This window comes from Octodon degus, unplaced genomic scaffold, assembly GCF_000260255.1.
Source record: "Octodon degus isolate 3935 unplaced genomic scaffold, OctDeg1.0 scaffold00110, whole genome shotgun sequence".
NCBI lineage: Eukaryota > Metazoa > Chordata > Mammalia > Rodentia > Octodontidae > Octodon > Octodon degus.
In genome coordinates this window covers 5,129,689-5,133,634 of record NW_004524686.1, presented here as the reverse complement: position 1 = coordinate 5,133,634, position 3,946 = coordinate 5,129,689, and the positions used below count along the sequence as shown (strand labels likewise).

The window sequence follows — 3,946 nt, the reverse complement described above, 5'->3', positions numbered from 1 at the left end:
CTTGGAAAGCGCTTGTTAAAATCTTTGCCAATTTTTAAATTGATTCATTGACTTTGCTATGGTTGCTTCTTTTCCCCTGAGGTTCTTTGTTAGTCCCTTGTTAATTGTACATATTGAGAATATCTTCTCTCATTGTGGTAGAAATTGTTTTGTTGCATATGTATTTTAAAGAATACATGTTTATAAATTTTCATCAACCTTTTATATTTGTTGCTTTTATCATTTTGATGTTTTAGTAACTTTGGTTAAGGAATCTTTGCTTAAAAGTTGTGAAGATACACTTGCGTTTTTTTCTGAAAGCATCATATATTTAGTTTTTAGTTTGTCTATTATCTACCTGAAATTAATATTTTTATTTTGATATAATTAGCATACTAGAAAATTTACCATTAACATTTACAATTCCTTACATTTTACTTTGTTTTAAGTACACTAAGCTTGTACAGATAACACTACCATTTAGTTTCAGAGCTTTCTTTTTTTTTCAGAGGATGACAAAATATTTATTCCGTATTCTGTGCTTCCTATCAACTAGGGTTGCTCTGGGAGAGGGTCTGGTAGAGGGACTTATAATATCTTCAGAGGCAAGTTAGGGAAGGCCCAGGTAGTCACAATTTTTTCTGACAGTTGAGGTAGTATACTTCAGCCAGCTCAGGCAGAGAAGGACAGCGAGTGCACATAGGAGTCTAGCCTGGAACAGAAGAGCTCACTTCACACAGTTTGGCCCAGAGGATACAAGGGACTCTTCATAACCAGTTCCATATACAGCACACTGTAGATGTGGTGTAGCACATCTCGATGGGTCCCAAGTCCAAATTGGTATTCATGACAACCTTGATCCCAGTGGATGTCTTGTAGTAATGGAGATTGTAACGGCTAGTTTGGAAGGCCAGGAGACCATCCTTCATGTCTAGCGGGGACATATTGCTGACAAATGAGTGGACAGAGAAGAGCTTCCCATATATCAGCTTGAACTTCTCCTCCTTGGGGATCCCTGCTTGCTTCTTGTGGTGCCACTCACGGTAGTGCAGACATACTCCATTTTGGTCAAATAGGTATAGGTTGTGGACAGTCATCAGAATTTCAAACCTTTCTTATCAACAACCAAAGAAACCCGGTAAATGTTAGGAGACATTATCTTGCAGCTGCTCCCAGCCCTGGGAAACCAGTACTCTATTATCTGTCTCTATGGATTTGCCAGTTCTGGACATCTTATAAAAATGGAATGTAACAATGTCTGATCTTTGTGTCTGGTTTCCTTTGTGTTTTTTTTCTTTCTTCTTTTTTAATTGATGCTTATTTTATTTCTTTTCAATAATTTTATTGAGAAATAAATAGCAATGAGACAGTTTCAAATCAAATTGGTAGGACAGTTCCAATAATTAACATATTGTATACTGTCTTCCTCTTGGTTATTTGTTGTACAAGATGCAGACATGATATCCTATTTACAAACACTATTAGAACAAATCCCTCTATCCATTGAATCAAGAGAATGTAGCTATATATTTATCCTAACTATTTTGAATACACAGATACAAAATGATCATTCATCTGTTTCCCCTTTTTTGTTTAGCTCTGTCATTTAAATATTATAGGTGTGTGAACTCAGCAAAATATTTGATTTCCTTTGTATAACATGCATTCAAGATATATATTTTAGCATGTATCAGTAGTTTACTCCTTTTTATGACAGAATAATATTGCATTGTATGAACATGCCACTATTATTTTTGTATTAGTTGATAGATAGCTGGATTATTTCTACTTTTTAGCTGCTATGGATAATGCTACTGGGAACATTTTTCTACATATCTTTGTGCAATCATATCCTTCACATTCTCTTGGGAATATACTGAGGTGTGGCATTGCAGATCATATAATTCTACTTTTTTTTCAGTACTCTGGATAGACCAGTGGACCTTGTGCATCCTGGGGGTGTATCTACCATTGAGCTACACCCTAACCTGGTAACTATATGTGTTTAACCTCTCCTTGAATGGCTGCATTTCCTTTTTCATATACTAAAAATATGTCTTTATTCTGTATTAAGTAGTATAATTTGTAAATTAAAATACTAGTACTTTGATCACAGGAATTTTAAAAACTCTACAGAAATGTAGTTCAAAATTATATTATCTTGGAATAGGTTACCTCTGCATAATTTGTCTTCCTATTTATGTTTACATAAGCAAGTGGCCAATTTTCTATTCTTTGAGAATATATTTTCTTTTTTAAATTTTTTTATTGAGAAACAAATAGCAATAAGACAGTTTTACAACTGATTACTAGTACATTTTCAATAATTAACAACTTACATATTGTTGTCTTACTGCTTATTCATTATACAAGATGCAGAACTGATATCCTGTCTCAAACACTATTAGAACAAACCTCTCTATTCATTGAATTAAGAGAATGCAGCTGTATATCTATCCTAACTATTTTGAGTATACAGATACAAAACAATCATTCACTTGTATCCTCCTTCTTTGGTTAGTTTTGTCAGAGAAGGGCATTCCATTGTCATTTAAATGTTGTAGGTGTGTGAATTCAGCAAAATATTCCAATATAGTCCAGTAGTGCATAATAGTAGTGGGTTTTCTGGAAGACTGGCAATGTCAGAAGTTGTAGACTTGAGCCATTTACAGCTCAGCAAATTAACACGGCTTTACTTTTCATACCTTGTTATTATACTTTTCTGCTAGATGGTTAAGACCATGAAAGTGCAAGACCTATATAACAAGAAATGTAACTATTGTATCTGACAAGGTAAGTCAAATCCCATCAGGATTTAACCTGAAAACCCATACCTTAGTTTGTAGGTCCTTTGTCAGTGTCAGCCATATGAATAAGTCACGGACATTGCTTGACCAATTTGCTTTCTGTGAAAGCCTGAGAGAATGTTTTCTCTCCATGTGACTCCCCTTAGGCACACTCTACACCTTTGATCACTATCCTCTGTGGCCCAAAATCTCCTTGATCAGAAAATATGGGACACATTTGAGTTACAGGATGTTACAGTACAGGTTCACCTATTTAATGAGTCCTTACTGACCTTGAAAGGCTAGGGCCAAAATGTTGGCTGTCCTTGTAGCCCTTCTCTTTCTTTGATTTTTGATCTGAAAACTTAGGTTCTTAACCCTTCAGAAGAGAAGATTAATGATATTGTTACCCTATAAAATAGGCAGTTGAGCTTAACCTCACTATCTATTTGAATATCAAACATCTTAGACATAAGATGGAACATGTATTTTTTGAAATTTAGAAATCTAACAATATACAGACTTGCGGCAGGACAGTCCTGTGAATTTTTTTTTTTGGTCTCATGTTTTCATTTATTACTTTTTTTAAAAAAAAACCTTTACTTGAGAGACAGTATGTAATTGGTATGTCATGGCAAGCAGTATGTAATTAGAAGATCAGAACAACAGGCATTCCAAGCATGACCCTACCATTACACATTGCTTTCCTCAGTGCAGTAGCTTCATTCACAGGTATCACCTTATATAGTCAGGGTGAGAAACCTACCAATTAACTGCTATTTTCAAAAACATGCTGAAGATGCTAAGGACCATTGCCTTTCCCATACTGTGCATATAAATGTATGACTTTGCCCCTGTCATGTTTCTAGCTTTTCTCCTTGCCTTCTCTTCATTGACTAATCCTCATGTTCTCACTTTTCTTTTGTGGTATGTCTTTCTATTTTTATTTCTTCCCTTGAGTTCTTATACTAGGGAGACTATGACATTTGCACATATATGTCTGGTTTGTTTCATTTATGAGTATATCTTCAAGTGGCGTCCACTTATGTATGAAGGCTTCGAATTTATCATTTTTTATAGCTGAGTAGTACTCTATTATATAAAAATAACACATCTTTTTCATCCATTATTCAGGTGGTGGGCATCTTGGTTGTTTCCAAGATTTGGCTATCACAAATTGT

At 34.7% G+C, this 3,946-nt stretch overlaps 1 pseudogene; it reads right to left on the bottom strand.

Annotated features, from left to right (window-relative positions):
• Positions 1 to 642: 642 nt before the first annotated feature.
• LOC101564360 lies at positions 643 to 1,076 on the bottom strand (annotated as a pseudogene).
• Between the last annotated feature and the right edge of the window lie 2,870 nt (positions 1,077 to 3,946).